The following is a 21,017-nucleotide window of genomic DNA, read 5'->3' as shown; positions in this document are numbered from 1 at the left end:
TGTTGTCGATTCTGTCGGAGAAATTATTTCACAGTAAATTGCAATTTATCAACTGTTCGTCCACTCTCAATCGTTCTTCAACTGAAGAACCGACAAAACCAGTGCATCAGTACCCATCATATTGCAGCAGTATATTTCTCAAAAACACTTGGGCCATATGATTTGACGGATTGGTTAAGATGACGGTCTGTTAACATTTACATATTGTTCGGGTCAAATTTGACCCGTTTTGACATATGACAGCAGTAAAAACACCCTAAAAGCCATTTTTTTAGCTGATGTTTGATGACTTTCCGTAAAGTGACCCAAAATGTGCAAAAATGAAAAATTTTAAATTTTATACTTTTGTACAGGTGCTACAAAATTTTGTACATCGTGGCTGTTCTGGGTCAAATTTGACCCGTATATATCGAAATGGATTTTAGATCTCTGAAACATTAATTAAGGATTAATCACCCATTTAGTAATCTCAGATAGGCCATTCTAAACAGATTTGTGGTTCGAAATTTGGTATAGACACTTGTTATGAGGGTATTCTTGGGCCGGATCAAAATTGGCCTGGACCATACTGTGAAGGTGTAGAATATGAACAGGTTGCCTGGGGTAAGCCGTTGTGATTTGTACGCGTGGATAGGAATCCCACCATTGTCAAGAGACCTTGATTTGGGGACAATCGGTGAGTGGCACAGTCGCGTCCAGCGCTACGGACTGATGTTCAGTTCTGCCACGGTCTGTAAGGCCATTGTCCGTTCTCTCCGTGACGGCGTGCTCTTCGGTTCCCTCCCACGATTCTAAGTCGCAAGGTTGGTTATTGCATTAATAACATTAGATGCCTCTGATCGCGTGCACAGCATTCTGAGGTGGGAGGGTGATCAGCTAGATGTCGTGGTACACATCGGTACCAATGACGTAGGAAGAAAGAGTGAGGAGGTCCTGAAGAGTGAGTACAGAGAGCTTGGTAGGAAGTTGAAAAACAGTACCTCGAGAGTAGTAATCTCCGGATTGCTGCCTGTGCCACGTGCCAGTGAGGGTAAGAGTAGGATGCTCTGGCAGATGAACACGTGGCTGAGAAACTGGTGTAGGGGCGGGGTTTCAGATGTCTAGATCATTGGGACTTCTTCTGGGGCAGGTGGGACCTGTACAGGAGAGACGGGTTACACCAGAACTACAAGGGGACCAATATACTTGCAGAGAGCTTTGCTAGTGCTATTGTGGAGGGTTTAAACTAGATTTGCAGGGGGATGGGAACCAGAGTGCCAGAATAGATAATGGAATGGGGTAAAAATAAATGATGTTAGTAGTTCATGCAAAATCACAAATAGTAAGGTTGTGTGTGGTGGTAATAATCTTCTGAGTTGTGTATATTTCAATGCGGGGAGTATTGTGGGAAAGGTAGACGAGCTGAGGGCTTGGATTTACACATGGAATTATGACATCATAGCCATTACTGAAACTTGGCTACAGGAGGGGCAGGACTGGCAGCTCAATGTTCCAGGGTTCTGAAGTTTCAGACGTGATAGAGGCAGAAGGATGAAGGGTGGGGGGGGGGGGAGGGTTGGCTTTGCTAGTCTGGGAAAATATCACAGCAGTGTTTCGGCAGGACAGGTCAGAGGGCTTGTCTACTGAGGCCATATGGGTGGAGCTGAGAAACAGGAAAGGAATGACCACATTAATAGGGTTGTATTATAGACCACCCAGTAGTCAGTGAGAATTGAAGGAGAAAATCTACAGAGAGATAACAGACAACTGCAGGAGACAGAAAGTTGTGATTGTAGGGGATTTTAATTTTCCACACATTGATTGGGATTCCTGTTACGTACCCCGTAACTGGGTCACTTACCAGCAAAGATAGAGAGGTCCGTTGAAGTCTGATGGTACTATTTTTAAAAGCATTTATTGATAAAGGGGCACAAAAATAAGATTAATGCAAGCATACAGATAATATACGTCGTCAATACTAAATATAAAAGCGCGGGTATAATAATAATCAATGAGAAATAGCTCTATCGTTGTCTAGGGGATAATGTATTGTCCGATGGAAATATAACAGTCACTGTTAGTTCGTTCAAGCTGCAGCGTTTTGGGTTTAAGAGAGAGACGGTTTAAACTTGCCCAGGTCTTTTATGATGCCAATCCTTTGAGTCGGGGGAGTTGGTTTCCCCGTTGTTAGCTAAAAGCCGTTTTCCGTGGTACCAGCCACCAGTTCCAGGCAACGGAACTGAACGCACGTGGCCTCCTTCAAATGGCTTCCCGCTATTACGAGATCGCTAGCGTTTCTTCTGGTGCGTCTGAGGGGCTGTTCCTACAGACCCTCTTTTATCCTGACTCGCAGGATCGTAGATGTCAATCAGGTTGGGGTGATGCAATCTCTCCCTCAACCAGCCCACTTTGCCTGAGGGCGTTCACGTAGCATCGTATCTCAATCCACAAATTTGTCTCCAAGAGACAATGGCCATGTCCCGTAGCTTTACATCGCCGGGGAACGAGACATTACGCACGTCTCCCTCTCATTTCCTGGGCCACCTGACCCAACCCAATAGTGATCTTGCGATTCTCACAAAGGAGGGGGGCTGCAGACATAACACTCCCATACTGTTAAAAGTCTAGATGGGTTAGAGTTTGTAAAATGTGTTCAGGAAAGTTTTTGAAGTCAATATATAGATGTACCAACTAGAGAGGATGCAATATTAGATCTCCTGTTAGGAAATGAGTTAGGGCAGGTGACAGAAGTGTGTGTAGGGGAACACTTTGGTTCCAGTCATCATAATGCCATTAGTTTCAACTTGATCATGGATAAAGGTAGATCTGGTCCTCGGGTTGAAGTTCTAAACTGGAAAAAGGCCAAATTTGAAGAAATGAGAAAGAATAAGCGTAGATTGGGACAGGTTGGTCTCTGGCAAGGATGTGATTGGTAAATTGGAGGCCTTCAAAGGAGAAATTTTGAGAGTGCAGAGTTTGTATGTTCCTGTCAGGGTTAGAGGCAAAATGAACAAGAATAAGGAACCTTGGTTCTCGAGGGATATTGGAACTCTGATAAAGAAGAAGAGAGAGATGTATAACATATATAGGCAACAGGGAGGAAATAAGATGCTTGAGGAGTATAAAAAGAGTAAAAAAAAATACTTAAGAAAGAGATCAGGAGGGCTAAAAGGAGACATGAGGTTGCTTTGGCAGTCAGGGTGAAGGATAATCCTAAGAGCTTCTACAGGTATGTTAAGAGCAAAAGGATAGTAAGGGATAAAATTGGTCCTCTTGAAGATGAGTGATAGGCTATGTATGGAACCAGAAGAAATGGCAGAGATATATTTTGAGTTTTTTGCATCTGTATTTACTAAGGAAACTGGAGTGGAGTCTATTGAAACAAGGTAAACAAGTAAGGAGGTCATGGAACTTATACAGATTAAAGAGGAGCAGGTGTTTGTTGTCTTGAGGCAAATCAGTGTAAATAAATCCCCAGGACCTGACAGGGTATTCTCTCGGACCTTGAGGGAGACTAGTGTTGAAATTGCAGGGGACCTGGCAGAAATATTTAAAATGTTGATATCCACGGGTCAGGTGCTGGAGGACTGGAGGATAGCTCATGCAGTTCCGTTGTTTAAAAAAGGCTCAAAAAGTAAGCCGGGAAATTATAGGCCGGTAAATTTGACATCGGTAGTAAGTAAATTGTCTGAAGGAATACTAAGAGACAGGATCTACAAGTATTTGGATAGACAGGGACTTATTAGAAAAAGTCAGCATGGCTTTGTGCATGGTAGGTCATGTTTAACCAATCTATTAGAGTTTTTCGATGAAGTTACCAGGAAAGTGGATAAAGGGAAGGCAGTGGATGATGTATACATGGACTTCAGTAAGGCCTTTGACAAGGTCCCGCATGGGAGGTTAGTTAGGAAGATTCAGTGGCTAGGTATACATGGGGAGGTAGTAAATTGAATTAGACATTGGCTCAATGGAAGAAGCCAGAGAGTGGTAGTGGAGGATTGCTACTCTGAGTGGAGGCCTGTGACTAGTGGTGTGCTGGGTCCATTGTTATTTGTCATCTATGTCAATGATCTGGATGATAATGTGGCAAATTGGATCAGCAAATTTGCTGATGATACAAAGATTGAAGGTGTAGTGGACAGTGAGGAAGGCTTTCAAAGCAGGATTTTTCCATTGAGGCTAGGGGAGAAAAAAAAAGAGGTCATGGGTTAAGGGTGAAGGGGGAAATGTTTAAAGGGAACAATGGGGGGGTCTTCACGCAGAGAGTGGTGGGAGTGTGGAACGAGCTGCCAGATGAAGTGGTGAATGCGGGCTCACTTTTAACATTGAAGAAAATCCTAGAACGATATATGGATGAGAGAGGTTTGGAGGGATATGGCCCAGGTGCAGGTCAGTGGGACTAGGCAGAAAAATGGTTCGGCACAGCCAAGAAGGGCCAAAAGGCCTGTTTCTGTGCTGTAATGTTCTATTATTGTTTTATGGTTCTAATAAGTCACCTGAGTGAATTGGGCTTCGCAGCTCGTCGGGGCGGAAGGACGTTCTGTATCTCTAGATGATAAAAAAAAACCACACATTTGAAAGCAAACGTACGCCATAAATTTCTACTTCGAGAGACCTGCAAATAGTTTGTAGTTCTTCGTCTGCCGAGTGAGGCGCGCTGAAAATCCCCAGAATCAGTGGGAGGGAACCGAATCAGAACAGACCGGGGCATTCCGATTAACGTTGCTGTGAGCACACTGTCGTTTTGCACTTTGACGACAGAATTCGGGAATCAGTTCAAATTCCGCAGGATAACATTTGGAACAGAACACCCAACGCATCGCTGCTTATGGTCCCGGTCTCTGCCGGAGTTTGCTTGATTGAATTAAGGTCTCTGCAATGAAGTACTTTTCGAATTTATCACTTTAATTGGCATCCCGATGTAATAATTATCAGTGCAAAGACGGAAAATACAGTACGACAAAATGTTTGAAGATAGAACACCGGTTGATTTTACGTGATCGTTGCTAAGACTATTCCGCTGTGGTTCACCTCGAAAACGCCGGAGCAGAAATTGCCGAGGCCCATTTTACAAAAGAGATCTATTTCCATTTTCCCAGAATCCTCATCTTTGCCGAATGCTTACTCCTTCTCGATCTTCTCTCCGTGCATGGTTCCAATGAACATGTGATTACTAAAAATGCTGCCAATGTGCTGGAGTTACACGCACTACCATTGCGCCACGAGGTACACACATAGAAGGAACTTCGATGACCTGCCGTAGTGGGAGAGATTCACTTGCCAGAGAGCAGTATATTCGCTGTCTGATCCAGGTGCTGCTAGCGGAGGGCTGTCAGTCTTTGCCTCAGCTGTTACTGGGAGCCGCAGTCTCTTCAATGACCGAGTCTGTGCACACACAGAATTCACACAATGTCCTGTCACATTTCAATCTTCATTAGATTCATCAAGGGCAATTTAAATCAATCTTTCACCCCATCTAATCTGCCGCTCAGTACTTTATTTAGTGACATACACAAAATACAGGAGGAACTTATCAAATCAGGCAGCATGTATGGACGTTAAAAACGTTAATGTTTCGAGCCAAGACATTTCATCGGTACTTTATTTGCACTGACACTGAGATCTCTGGATTGCAGACTGGCGGCTGCCTATATATCACCGGCTTGACTTCAGCAGCCGGCCTGTTTTATTCAAACTGAGCGTGCCGCGGCTCGGATCCGTTCCCTCAATGCCCCCTCAGCACCAACAGCGGATTCGGTGCCCCGTTGGTGAACACTGAGATGCTCTAGAATTTTATGCGCTGTGGAACAGAAGTTCACAACTGAAATCAGGAGAAACGGGTTGAAACATTTCACGAGCTTCCGCTTTCTCTCACAGCCGACAGACAGTCTGAAATTGCACTTTTCCAATTACTTTACAACGTCCTGCAATTTTCGATATTCCACATAACCTGGTCTTTTTTTGAACCTCAGCGTTTTTTTTTTAGTACAGTTGTTATCACGTTCACATTACTCACGACTAGTTTCCACTTGAATAGCGGCCGGGAACATAAATCTGACTGTTGCTCGAGTTTGTCAGGAGAGTGCTTATTCTAGCGGTTCCTGCTCACATTGACCACTGCTGACCGAAGGCATTTTTTAGCATTTAGCAAACCCCCGATCAATCTTCAATGCCCATCACAGGCTGGAGGAAAGACAGGATCAGTTGAATGCCACGCACTTGGCATGAAATACAATCACTCTCGTTATGTCCTCCCTGTAGCTGAATATCTCGTTAAATCTACCTCCAACCCTCGCCCCTCCTCGGGTGTTTGTCCCCTCTTTGTTTCTGTTTGCCGATTTCCTCAGTAGGAGCCGTTATTAGTAATTTCAGATATTTTTTCCTTCCACGTTGAAAACTCCATTTCACACACTCACAGGACCACACACATATTTTTAATTATGTGGTGCAGTTCCATTTCCTGGCCTGGACTCAGTGGGAGCCAGTTTCAATTGTGGCAGGGTGCGTGAAGACTGTTATCAGCAGAAATGGGCCACTGCATTCAGTGTTTTATTAATTCCGAGGATTTAGTCGGTAGCTTTGGGTTCAAATTAGCTGACAGAGCGTGTTGTGTACAGGTCTATTCGTACATGCTGCATGCGGTAGATATTAAATTGAGTTTGGAGCAGACACGTTTCACGGAAGCACCGCCATTCTCTGCTATCTCGCACAGGCGGGGCCTTTAGAGATCCCTGCCTCAGCAGCGCCTGGATCCACTTTCCTCTTTTTGACTCAGCCATCCTCATGGTTGGCAAAAGAACGGAGCAGTGAAGCTGAAGAAAAGATCGGAACCTCAGGCGGTTCCCTCGCCATTAGATGAAACGGAGCAAATTACACCTTATCATTCCAGCTGAGGAATGTCGCAAAGGCTTCCTGGCTTAACTGCTCAGAGCACCTGACTAATGAAAAGGAGATCCTCAATGCGGGGCGTTTAATTTATGGGATGACTTGCGAATAATGAAGAGGGTTTTCATGAAAGTGCTGCCATTCACCGCACTTGTAGTCAAAAATCAAAAACTGGCAAAAAAAAAACAAAAGATATATTTCTTTTTTAAATCTGTAACTCCACTATAGATCTGGTGGTATCTGCAGACGAGAGCGCCGTTTGCCATTTTGTTATGATTTTCAAAGTTCAAAGTACATTTATTAACAAAGTATGTATTCATTGTGCATTTTCACTCCAGGCCGTTTCATGGCATTTCTAAATCTGATTGCTTGAAACCGGGTGAACAAAACAGTTCTGAACTGTATTACTCTTTCTTTCTTGCCAAATCAGTGACAAAAATCACTACAGTTTGAATACGAACACACGCGACTCGCGCTATTTAGAAACTGTTCGCTTTAAGCAGGACTTCACAATATAGATGCATTTGACGAGAGTTAGAAAATGTTCGACAACAGTCATCTACCTCAGTTGACCGGCATATTGCCCCGAAATAATGAAGGAAACCTGAGCTATTTTCTCAATTAGTTGGTTTTTTTTCGAAGATTTGTCCCAAATAAGCAGCTGTCCCGATTAACCAATGGCCCAGTTGAAAAAACTCGACATTATCCGTCGTGATGCCGTTGACAAGGGACACCAACGCAGAACCATCGAGATAATGAATTGTGATTTTTAGATTTCGTTCGGCAAAACGTTTCTCGATGTCTTCTTAGAAACTCCTGGCAAGAGTAGGTTTTAATGCCTGTAGCAGAAAAGGCCCACTATCGCAGTGGTTAGATTTGAAACTACTCCTCCGTCATCCGTGACTTCATCCAGCGCCTTAGCCCGGTCAGCCGCACTAGTATGCTGAAGCGACGCACACAATATACCGAGGAACTCAGCAAGCCAGGCAGCATCTAATGAAAAAGAAAAGTTCTTTTCATTTTCAAAGACGATGAATGGCTGAATAAATTCATCTTGAAGGTATGTTCCATTCCATGTGTCATTTGAAACTCTCCCATAGACATTTTGAACTTTGATGCAGTTTTCCCTTTTACAACCTTTCCTTTTCGAAGATTGCTTCAAATCTAACCGGACGGACCAGCGATAAACAGTTGTCATGTTGACCGCAGGGTGTCAATCAATGGGATGTTCCAGGCGTCAGTGCTGCTTCGCCAATTTTCAAAATACTTGCAGTTTCGACATGGAATGGTAGCGTAACATAGACATTTCCAGTGGATGAAAAATGTGAACTGACCATCCTCTTTGCATAAGTTGTCACGTTCAGCGTCCGTAGGTCACGTACAAGGTCTTCTGGTTATTTTTCATCTAGCAATCCAGCTTCGACATTCACATTGGCAACGACTCTGGGAAAAATGTTCTGGACCTTCCTGGACTTGAAATAATAAACATTACCATTTCCAAACGCAAACACGAGGAAATCTGCAGACACTGGAAATTCAAGCAGCACACACAAAATGCTGGTGGAACGCAGCAGGCCAGGCAGCATCTATAGGAAGAAACACTGTCGACGTTTCGGGCCGAGACCCTTCGTCAGGACTAACTAGTTACTATATTTTCTTTCAGTTAGTCCTAACGAAGGGTCTCGGCCCGAAACGTCGACAGTGCTTCTCCCTATAGATGCTGCCTGGCCTGCTGCGTTCCACCAGCATTTTGTGTGTGCTGCTTGAATTACCATTTCCAATCAGGGTTTATGCGGGGTTCAGAAACTAGTTAAAATGAGCAATTGATCAATTGAGGTGATAAATTCCAGGTTGAAAATTGATGTTATTTCTGAAATATAGAATACAATGTTACAGATCTTTGTTCAGAGCATGGTTGAGTTACATGAACAGGAAGCAGAGGGCTTGTTACAATTAGAACATTAAAGTTAAGGAATTTGAAAGCAACCATAAACATAAAATATATACCCACACACAGATATCCGTGTGTTTTGATAAGACTGACAAATCAGAATCAGAATGTGAAACAGGATTAATATCACTGACAGATGTCGTGAAATTTGTTGTCTTGCGACAGCAGTACATTAAAACACATAATAATTTTAAAAGCTACAAATGATGAAATATATATAAATCTGAAATATATTCACTATTCTTGACATTATTCTGAGGCCTGACGGAGGCGGGCACGTACGCTGGGTTCGCTTCCAGGATCGAGGTCTTTCCGCTGGGCTTCTCTTACTTTCGCCTCAAGCTCCCAAGACAGGGCGGCCACCACGCAGGTTGGAGGGAGGATCGTCTCGGAGCTGTAGGTGTCCTCCTTGGAGTCAAGCTGACGGAATAGCGCGTCGGGCTTCCCGTTCTTGGAGCCTGGACGGTACGTGAGGGTAAACTGGAACCGTCCAAAAAACAATGCCCAACGGGCCTGACGGGAGTTCAATCGCTTGGCGGTCTTAATATACTCCAGGTTCTTATGATCCGTCATTACCACAAACGGGTGTTCTGCCCCCTTCAACCAATGCCTCCATTCTTCCAGCGCTAGTTTGACCGCCAGTAGTTCCCGATTCCCCGCGTTGTAATTCCGCTCGGCGGGGGACAGTCGGCGACAGTAGAAGGCGCAGGGGTGAAGTTTTTCATCAGAACTTGCCCGTTGGATAGGACCGCTCCTACCCCGGAGTCAGAGGTGTTCACATCAACGATGAATTGACGGGATGGGTCCGGATGAACCAGGATGGGGGCGGTGGTGAAACGCCTCTTCAGGTTGGTGAATGCTGAGTCATCTTCGGAGTCCCAGCAGAATGGTGTGGTAGGGCGAGGTAAACCGGGTAAGTGGGGGCCGCCACCTGACTGTAGTTTCTGATGAACCGGCGATAGAAGTTCGCAAACCCCAGGAACCGTTGGAGATGCTTGCGGTCCGTGGGTTTGGGCCACTCCGCCACAGCCAGGATCTTCTCGGGAGCAGCTCTCACCTGTCCCCTCTCGATGATACACCCTAGGAAGCTGACCGAGGGGACGTGGAATTCGCATTTCTCAGCCTTCACGAATAATTTATTCTCCCCCAGCCTCTGCAGGACTTGATGGACGTGGTGCACGTGTTGCTGGGGACTGCTGGTAAAGATCAGGATGTCATCCAGGTAGACAAACACGAAGCGGTTAATGAAGTCTCTTAGGACATCATTGATCAAGGCTTGAAAGACGGCGGGGGCGTGGGTGAGGCCAAAAGGCATGATTAAGTACTCGAAGTGGCCTAAAGGGGTATTGAAAGCCGTCTTCCACTCGTCCCCCTCCCTTATCCGGACCAAATGGTAGGCGTTTCCAACTTCGAGAAGATGATGGCTCCATGAAGTGGCTTGAACGCAGAACTTATCAGAGGCAGTGGGTACTTGTTCTTGATGGTTATATGATTCAGGCCTCGGTAGTCGATGCAGGGACGGAGAGAGCCATCTTTCTTCCCCACAAAGAAGAACCCTGCGCCCACCGGGGAGGATGAGGGTCGAATGATGCCCGCCGCGAGAGATTCATTGATGTATCGTTCCATTGCTTCCTTCTCTGGCAGGGACAAGTTAAATAGGCGACTGGTGGGTAGCGGGGCCCCGGGGAGAAGGTCGATTGCACAATCGTATTGGCGGTGCGGGGGCAGGGAAAAGGCCTGCTGTTTGCTGAACACCTGTCCTAAGTCACGGTACTCCTTGGGGACTCGGGACAAGTCAAGGGGTTCCAAAACAGTTGTGGTCACAGTACTGTCTCTGGGAGACAGGGCCAACCTCAGGCAGTTGGTATGGCAGGACGGGCTCCATTCAGCTATCCTCCCGGCAGACCAGTCAATCCGGGGATTGTGTTGGGTCAGCCATGGGTATCCTAGGACTACTGGCCTTCAGGTGACTGAATGAGGCTGAATCGTACTTCCTCCCAATGGCTGCCAGATAAAATCAAGGTCAAGGGCAGCGTACAGTGGGTCACCCGAGGCAGCAGTTTTCCGTCCAGGGCCCGGGCCTCCAGGGGGGTGGTTAACGGCTCGCGGGGTATTCCGGCCTGGGTGGCTATCTCCTCGTCCAGCAGGTTGCCCTCCGCACCGAAATCCACCAGAGCGGATAGGGACAGGGACTGTTGCTGGTATTTCACGGTTGCCAGGATCTGCATCCGAGTCAGGGGTGCTGAGGGGAGTATCGTCGGACCCACCAGAACGGTAGGAGCGGAAGCTCTGTGAGGAACGGCAGGGGGGAGAGGTTAGGGCTGGTTGGAGAAGGTAAGGTGGACCGAGGAACAGGGTAACCGGTCTTCTCTCTCAGACGTTCTCAAAGTCGATAATCTAATCGAATGGCTAGCGAGATCAGAGAGTCCAGACAGTCCGTGTCGTCCCTCGCGGCCACCTCATCCTTTATCTGATCCGAGAGGCTCTGTCGAAACACCTCTCGTAGGGCCTCGTCATTCCACCCGGAGTCTGCGGCCAATGTCCGGAACTCAATGGAATACTTGGCTACACTTCGCGAAGCCTGGCGAAGCCGTCTTGCGGCATCCTTGCCGCGAATGGATTGTTCGAAAACTTTCCTCATTTCTGCGATAAAGGAGAATTAGGAGGAACAAACTTCCGGCCGGTTATCCCACACTGTGGTTGCCCAAGCCAGGGCATCCCCTCGTAGCAGCCCCATGATGTACGCAGTCTTAGATTTGTCGGAAGCGTAGGTACGTGAATGCAGCTCGAAAACCAGGGAGTATTGTAACAGGAAGGCCCGGCACCTACCTAGGTCCCCGGCGTAGAGTTCAGGCTCGGGCACAGACGGTTCTCGAGGGGATGGGATTGCGGACTCCGAGGGCGAAGCCATCCCGAGCGGTGCGGTTTGGGTAGCTGGGGATCTTGGAGGTAGTGAGGAGGCAAAAGCGGAGACCCGGTCCATTCGTTCACTGACCTTCTGCACATTCATGGTTAGCGTCCGAAGGTTGTCTGTGATCTCCCGAAGCAGTTGGTCGTGGGCGCCCGAAAGGTAGGCCTGGCTGGCCAGGGCCTCTTGTACGGGATCCGTGTCCGCTGGGTTCCTCGTGGCCATTTCGTTCTGTTGCATGGACGTGGTGGTGGATCGAACCCAAGTGCTGAACACGGGCGCGGAGGCCGAGGAGGGAGACGCTGGCGTCGTAGCGAGAGTGGGAAGGGCTCCAAGGGGGATTTTTCCCGGAGTCTTGGTCTTAGTAGATAATTCCGGAACAAGGCTAGACTTAGAACTGATAGTTCTAAACACCATGGAGTGAGGTTATTGGTACACGAGTTGACCAACGAACTGGCACCTTCTAGTAGTGGTCACAGGACTCTTATGCTACTGTTTGATGGAATGCAAGTGTTGGTAATTATTGGAACCTGGGAATAGATTGGGAACTAACGAGGTATTAAAGGCCCAATTCCTGAGTAAGCCAGCCAGGTACCAGAAGGGACCATGACACCTCCAGGGTAGTAATCTCAGGATTCCTGCCTATGCCACGTGCTAACGAGCGCAGGAATTGTATGATCAGGCATATTAATGAGTGGCTGATAGAGTGGTGTAGGAGGCAGGGCTTCGGGTTCCTGAATCACTGGGGTCTCTTCTGGGGAAGCTATCACATGTACAAAAAGGACGGGTTACATCCGAATCCAAAGGGGTCTAATATCCTAGCAGGCAGGTTTAGTAGAACTGTTCAGAAGGATTAAGAATTATTTGGCAGGAAACAGGAGAGATAAGGCTGAGGAAGGGGAAAATGGAAATAAATCAAAGATTTGAATGTACGTAGCAAAAGAGAAAAAATGGACGATGTTGAAATTCGGCTACTTATTAGCAAGTATGACGTTGTCGCCATCTCTGAAACTTGGCTAAAAGATGGCGGCCATTGCCAGCTGAACATCCAAGGATATACGGTGTATTGGAAAGATAGGCTAGTCGGCAGAGGGTGTCGTGTGACCCTGTGTATAAGAAATAAAATTAAATCATTAGAAAGAGATGACATAGGATTGGAAGGTGCAGGGTCTCCATGGGTTGAGTTAAGAAATGGCAAGGGTAAAAGGATCCTAATGGCAGTTGAATATAGGCCTCAAAACAGCAGCCAGGATGTCCATTACAAATTACAGCAGGATATAGATAAGGCGTGTCAGAAGGGCAATATCATAATCATCGTTGGAGATTTTAACCTGAAAGTGGATTGGGAAAAGCAGGCCAGTACTGGACCGTAAGAGAAAATTTGTGGAATGTCTAAGGGATGGCTTTTTAGAACAGTTTGTTTGTTGAGCCCACTAGGCGATCGGCAGTGCTGGATTAGGTGTTGTGCAATGATCCGGAGGTGACAACGGAGCTTAAGGTTAAGGAACCCTTAGAAAACAGTGATCACAATATGACCGAGTTTACTTAGAAATTTGAGACGGAGAAACTGCATTCCAATGTTTCGGTATTTCAGTGTAATAAAGGAAATTACAATAACATGAGAGGGGAACTGGCCAAAGTTGACTGGAAAGGAACACGAGTAGGAAGGACAGCACAGCAGTAATGCCTGGAGTTGCTGCGAAAAATGAGGGATGTGCAGGACAGATATATTCCAAATAAGAAGAAATTTTCAAATGGAGGTTGGACACTATCGTGGCTGACAAGTGAAGTCAGAGCCAAAGTAAATGCAAAAGAGAGGCATAAAAGGAAACCAAAGATAATGGAAAGATAGAGGATTGGGAAGCTTTTAAAAACTTGCAGAAGGAAACTAAGAAGGTCATTAGGAAGAAAAAATTGAATTATGAAAAAGAAGCTGGCGACGAATATCAAAGAAGATAGTAAAAGTTTCTTTAGTTTTTTTTTAAGGGTAAAAGAGAGTTACGGGTAGATATGTGACCAATAGAAAATAACGCTGGAGATATTCTAATGAAGGACGCTGAGATGGCAGAGGAACTGAATGCATTAGTCTTTACAGTGGAAGTCCTCTGCAGCATATCGGACATTCAAGAGTGTCAGTGAGTGTCAGTATGTGCAGTGGAAGTCACGACTGAGAAGGTGCTCGGGAAGCTTAATGGTCTGAGGGTGGGCAAATTTCCTGGAGCTGATGGAATGGACTCTCGGATTTTGAAGGAAGTAGCTGGAGAATTTGCAGAGGCATTCACAACGATCTTTCAAAAATCGATAGATACTGTCATTGTACCGGATGACTGGCAAATTGCAAGTGTTGTTCCGCTATTTAAGAAGAGTGGGAGGCAGTAGAAAGGAGAGCATAGACCTGTTAGCCTGCCATCTATTGTTAGGAACATCTTGGAATCGATTGCTAGGGATGGGATTATGGAGCACCTGGAGGCACATGACAAGATAGGCCAAAGCCAGCATGGTTTCCAGAAAGGAAACTCCTGCCTGAGTAACCTACTGCGATCTTTTGAGGAAATTATAGGCAGGGTAGAAAAAAGAGATGCAGTAGATGTGGTGTACTTGGATTTTCGGAAGGCCTTTTGCAAGGTGCCACACATGAGGCTGCTTAGCAAGATAAGAGCCGATGGAATAACAGCGGAGTTAACAGCATGTGTGGAGCATTTGCTGATCGGCGGAAAACAGAGAGTGGAAATAAAGGGATCCTATTCTGGCTGGCTGCCGGTTACCAGTGGAGTTCCACAGGGGTCGGTGTTGGGACCACTGCTTTTCACGATGTATGTCAATGATTTGGACTGGGGATTAATGGGCTTGTGGCTAAATTTGTTAATGATACAAAGATAGGTAGAGCAGCGGGTACTGTTGAGGAAACAGAGAGCCTGGAGAGAAACTTAGGTAGTTTTGTGGAATGGGCAAAGAAGTGGCAAATGAAATACAATGTTGGAAAGTTTATGGTAATGCACTTTGGTGGAGGAAATAAACGGGCAAACTATTATTTAGATGGGGAGACAATTCAAAATGCAGGGATGTAAAGGGACTTGGGAGTCCTTGTGCTGGACACCCTAAAGATTAAACTCCAGGTTGAGTCGGTTATGAAGAAGGTGAAAGCAATGTTGGCATTCATTCCTAAAGGTACATAATACAACGGCACGGATGTGATGTTGAGTCTCTATAAGGCACTCGTGAGACCACACAGAGTATTAAGTACAGTTTTAGGCTCCCTATTTTAGAAAAAGATATACTGACATTGGAAAGTGTTCAGAGAAGATTCGCGAGAGTGATTCCACGAATTAAACGGTAAACATATGAAGGAGGGATCTCAGAGAAACATTTCGAATATTAAAAGGCCTGAACAGATTAGATATGGAAAAGTTATTTCCCATGGTAGGATAGCCAATGACAAGAATGCACGATTTCAGGATTGAAGAGCTTGCACTTAGAACAGTGATGTGGAGAAATTACTTTTGCCGGGGTGTTAAACCTGTGGAATTTGTTCCCATGAGCGGCTGTGGAGGCCAATTCTTGGGGCGTATTTCAGACAGATAGATAGGTTCCTGATTTGCCAGGGCATAAAAGGGTAAGGTGAGAAATCAAGGGAGTGGGGATGATTGGAGAATTGGACCAACCCATGATTGAATAGCGGTGCAGGCTCGATGGGCCGAATAGTCTACTTCAGCTCCTATGTCATGTGGTCTTGAAAAGTAGTTCTATTACTCGTTCCATAAACAAAGCATCCGCTCATCCAGAAAACGCTGGAGGAAGACTGGTCAGCATTTATGCCGTGACCGTTCATCAGGACTAGAAAAGAAGCGCCACGAACCAAAGTATGAAGTGTGGTAAACGTGTGTACACGCCGGCTGGTGATAGGAGGAGGCAGATGAGAGCGAATGTAAGGTGTTGGGAGCGTGGAGAATTGTGCAAAATTCTCATCTCAGACCACTGACACTGGGATACACTCGTACTGTCCCCCACTGTAATATCTGCTGAGCTACGATGCTTCTCATCCCAGGTACGTGCAATCGATTCACTCACCAGCCAGTCTGTCATTTCATGCCCAATCTTTCCCTGTCTACGTGCCCTCTAGTATCTGGCGTCACTGATCGTCAAATGACAGGAGAAGGATTCGGATGTTGCAAATGCACTATTTAGCAAATCAGGAGAACAATGCACTGGAAAGAATCGGTTTCCGAACACAGTTATGCAACATTTCATATCTGATGAAATAAGGAATTTGAAGAAATTAGCAGAAGCGGAAGCAATTCCATCTCTATCAGAGTATCAGAGCAAGTTTCATCTCATCAGTACCGCTCGAGGACGGTACGAATGCCAGGGAACTTAACGGGTCAAGACGTCCGTCCAGTGAAATGGAGACGGCAGTTTGGAACCCCCAGACTCGCTTTTAGTTTATACAGGGAGCGTCATTTATTAAAGGGGGTTCCATGCAACAATCGTCATTCCCTGATTTTTCACGCTGGTGTTGCCGTAAGGGGACGACCTATCTCTGCCTCATCCGCGCTGAGAACCTCTTTTCCTTTTTGACTCAGTCCATCCGACGATAGTAGAGAGAGTATTATTCTGACATGTTTTAATCTCCGTTATGTTCAGTAGGGTGAACTTAACTCAAAACAGCACACCCTCCGCACTCCTCCGTTTGCACCGCCTGGTTTGTATGTAACAAGAAAGACAAACTGCTGATGTGACAATTCATGCCAAGATATTTGAACTGTTACGTACCCGTGACACGTGACAGTGGGTAGCTTGTACTTGTCACGTGGCAGTGGTGTTGAAGCTATACTGGACTTAAGGTAGTGGTCTTGTGATGGTGGAGTGACGTCATTTTCCCGCCAGTAGAGGTCATGTGACAAGGTTTTTTTACAGGGTATAAAAGGAGGACCCCTCCCTGTGAGGAGGGGTAGTTCGTGGCTGGATTTACCATTTTGACTCCATGCCACTGCGTGGTCCAATATTATGACGCAGTTTAGTTGAAAGATGGAGTTTTATTTAATGCCTAAAGTTTAAAAGGTCATTGCCGGCAGTTTCTTTGTAATACTGCCAGTTGAAAATCAGTGGAGAGTGAAGATCGGAGTTCGGGAGCTAAAAGATCGAGGAAAGTCGATTTCGACGGTGAAACAGGTTCCACCTTGTTTGATCCTCATTCGGAAGGAATTCGTTAGCTGTCCCCATGTTAATCCCTGCAAATGGTAGCAGAAAGGAGTGGGGACAGTTTTGTAAAGGAAAGGTCAGTGTCTTTAAGCCGTTTTATTTTCATCTTCCTAAATTCTCCGGGAAAAGTAGTTCGACTGGAAACCGCAACAACACGACGTGAAAGAGAATTTAAATCGTCTAAAAAGTCTCTCCTTTAATGGACTGTAAGCATTTTGAACTTTTGCAGTACTACTTTGAAGAACTGTTTTTGCAACATCGCTTTAAGAACTGTTTTCGCTTTATTCCTTTCAGAACTGTTTAAGCTGCCGCACAGCAGCTGACTTCCGGTTACGTTAGTTGTTTGTTTACATTTGGGGGTTTGTTTTTCAGTGTTTAATAAACGTTTTGTTTGTTATAAAAACCCTGCCTCACTTATATATTTATTGTTGCTGAATCCGTAACAGATCGATGCTTTATTTACACAGATACCGCGATCTCTGGAATGCAGAGTGGCGGCTACTTATAATTCACCTGTTGAACCTGAAGAACTTCAGTCCCCGGCCTGCTTGTTTGAAACTGTCTCCCAATTCGCACTGAAAATTTACGGTGAGTGTGCCGTTCCCCTGATCCCTTTCCTTAAAGCGCCGTCAACCACACCGACGGATTCAGTGGAGCGGTAATGAACAAGTTCGCCAGATCTTTGCATGGATAAAGGTGTCATGGGGTCGGCGTTGAGAACGGACCCAAATGCAAGACACAGACACTGAAGTACTGGACGTGGCAAGGCAACAGGACTGGATATGGGGGCAGGACGCGGGACTCCAGGGCTGGACGAGGACATGAACCTCAGACTTGGTCTTGATAGAGGGAGGGCAGGAACGCAGAGCCTAGGTCGAGGGAGAGCAACGCAGAAGAGGGGAGAGGCGCAGCTGGACACGGACACTGGCCCTAAACGAGACCAAGACTCAGGGCCTAGGCTACGACTTGGACTTCGACACGGACTGGAACCTCTTCGGAGCCTTGGACACGGAATGAAACTCCTCGGAGCCTTGGACACGGAATGAAACTCCTCGGAGCCTTGGACACGGAATGAAACTCCTCGGAGCCTTGGATACGGAAAGAAGTCAAAAGACGGTAGGCAGATTTTTAAATGCCTGGTGCATTTCTACATCCTCATCTGGACTCACTGGGAGCCAGTTTCAGTTGTGGCGGAATTCGGTAAGATTATTATGGGAGGAAATGATTAATTGTATTAATTCTTTATTGATATTGAGGTTGATGTTAGTACAGTATATAATTTTGTCGTTAGTGTTTGGTATCTATTGGCTGGAAGAGTGTATTTTGTGTAGTTTCATTGGTATCCGCTGCATGCAATACACTGCTGCAAAGTTTCTGTAGTGTAGTGGTTATGACGTTCGCCTAACATGCGATAGGTCCCTGGTTCAAAACCAGGCAGAAACATTCCCTCATAGTTTTGTAAACATCAAATCATGGGAAGGGACGTAACCACGTTTATTTAATGGAGTACTGCTGTTCATCGTTTCGTAAACTGAGCATAACCTCACCCACAAAACGCTAGACAAGTAGAAGTCAGCATTTATTCCGTGACCGTTTGTCAGGAGTAGAAAAGATGGGGCACAAAAAGAAGTTTATTAAAGCCGGTCGATGATAGGAAGAGGCAGTTAGAGGGAAGGTAAGGAGTAGAGAGCGTGGAGAAGAAGTGTGTAAAATTCTCATCTGAGACGAATGTACACAAGGACATGCTTTCTGTCGGACACCGTGAGCTCCCAGAGTTTTATAGGGTGAACTTCCTTTATTGAGGGGCAGCTCCATGCAAGAATCATCCAGTCCATGATTTGTCACATTGCTGTTGCCGTAGGAAAGTGACCTATCTGCCTCAGCAGGGCTGGGAACATCTTTTCATTTTCTGACTAAGTGTATCCTAGAACGCGACATGAATTAGTTTTCGTTATATTCACTATGGAATTTAAATCACAACTTCATTCCTTCCCCACACCTCAGTTCGTTCCGCCTACTTTGTATGCTGGTGGAACACTGATACTGAGATCTCTGGAATGCAACAGGCGGATACTTATAATGCACCGGCTTGACTTGAAGAACTTCAACATCGGGCCTGCTTGTTTGAAACTGTCCGCCAATCCACACTGAAAATATACTGTGAGTGTGTCGTTCTTCTGATCTCTTCTCTTCAGGCACCGTCAAAACCACCGACGGATTCAGTGGTGCGGTGATCGGTAGGTGCGCCCCATCGTTGCTCGGATAAAGAGTGTTCGCCCAAAACGTTGACGGCGTATTCCTCTCTCTCACTGCTGCATGACCAGAGGAGTTACGCCACTATTGTGTGCGTATTGTGACAAGTATTCACAAACTGCATAGGGAGAAACACGAGGGAACATTTCACCAGATTCCCCTTTCTCTCACAGCCGACATATTCACTGAAATAGTATCCTTCGATTTACTCTTCAACGCCCAGCCGGTTTTCACGTCCTATGTAAACTGGTCTTGTTTTTCATACAACAGCGCTTTTTATACTTAAGTGATCACGGTCAAATTATACACCAATAATTCCCAGTTCGATAGAAGACGGCAACGTAAACATTACTCGTGTTCCACTTTGACACTATGAGCGTGTGTATTTTGGGTTTCTATTCAAGCAGGCAACTGCTACCCGAAGGTATCTTTCTACTTTACAAGCATTCGGACAAGTTTGTTTGCCCATCTTAGGTGGGAAGTGGGCAGGACCGGTTCAATACGGCGCACATGAGATGAACAGAAATACCATCGCTATGTACTCTGAGTGTCTGAATCTCTCGTAAGTGGACTTCGCAGCCCTCGCCCTCTTGGGCCCTGTCTCCATCGTGATGTATTTTCTCCGTGTCGTTATTTCTCAGCCGTTATTGACATTTTTACTTTGTTTATTGTTTTCCTTCTCGTTGCAAACTCCATATCGACGACGACACGTGAAAAAATTCAAAGGGGGATAAGCGGATTTTGAAATACGTGGTGCGTTCTTACAGCCCTAGCTGAACTCAGCGGGAGCTAGCCACAGTTAGGGCGGGATTCGTGAAGATAGTTACGAGTAGAAATGAGCGATTGCATGCATTTGTTATTGATACTAAGTTTGATTTTTGTATACATTTCAGACGTTAATATTAGTTTGCCATTACCTGGAAGTGAATGTTTTGTATAAGTCCATTCGTATCCGTTGGATGTGGTACATAACAGACAGCCGTAGTGTTTCTGTAGTGTAGTGGTTATCACGTTCGCCTGACACGCGAAAGGTCCCTGGTTCGAAACCAGGCAGAAACATTCTATTAAACTTTTGTCTACAAGTATTTGGAAAGGGACGCAACCACACATTAGTTCGCTGGAGTACTACTGTTACTCGTTGAGGACCCACAAAACTCTGGAGCAAGAGCAGTTAGCATTTATGCCGTGACCGTTCATCAGGACTGCATAAGAAGGGGCACAAACCAGAATAAGAAGATTGGTAAAGGTGTGTACACGACGGCAGGTGATAGGAGGAGGTAGTTGAGAGGGAAGGTAAGATGCAGGGAGCGTGGAGAAGAAATGTGTAAAATTCTGATCTGATAGACTGTTGGCAGTTACACACTTTCTCTGCCCCACACTGTGATCTTTTCTCATCCCAGGTACATGCGTTCGATTCACTCAGCACCCAGTTGGTCACTTCAACCCCAATCTTCCCCAATATTCAGGGGAACAGGTAGGAGGTTCTATCCGTCTGATAGGGATACTCGCATGGTGTGTTACTTCCCAGGTGCCAGGGTACGGGATGTGTCGGAGCGGGTGCAGAGTATTCTGAAGGCAGAGGGTGAACTGCCATAAACCTTGGTACACGTTGGTACCGATGATATTGGTGGAGAAAGTGGAGAGGCCTCCAGGGTTGTAATCTCAGGATTACAGCCACTGCCACGTGATAACGAGCGCAAGAATAGTATGATCAGGTATATTAAAGTGTGGGCGAGTGACTGCTGTAGGGGGCGGTCTTCGGTTTCCTGGATCACTGTTGCCTCTTCTGGAGAAGGTATGACCTGTACAAAAAGAATGCGTGGCACCTGAACCAAAAGGTGT

The 21,017-nt window shown here is 45.9% G+C and overlaps 2 non-coding genes across 2 annotated transcripts; both read left to right on the top strand.

The window, feature by feature from the left end:
• Window positions 1-18,292: 18,292 nt before the first annotated feature.
• Window positions 18,293-18,365, top strand: trnav-aac (transfer RNA valine (anticodon AAC)). Its single transcript has one exon. It is a non-coding gene; the product is annotated as a tRNA-Val (tRNA).
• Window positions 18,366-20,161: 1,796 nt separating this feature from the next.
• trnav-gac (transfer RNA valine (anticodon GAC)) lies at window positions 20,162-20,234 on the top strand. The gene has a single exon. It is a non-coding gene; the product is annotated as a tRNA-Val (tRNA).
• Window positions 20,235-21,017: the final 783 nt, after the last annotated feature.

This window comes from Hemitrygon akajei, chromosome 11, assembly GCF_048418815.1.
Source record: "Hemitrygon akajei chromosome 11, sHemAka1.3, whole genome shotgun sequence".
Lineage (NCBI taxonomy): Eukaryota > Metazoa > Chordata > Chondrichthyes > Myliobatiformes > Dasyatidae > Hemitrygon > Hemitrygon akajei.
The sequence above is the reverse complement of the archived record's forward strand: the minus strand, read 5'-3'. Positions and strand labels throughout refer to the sequence as shown.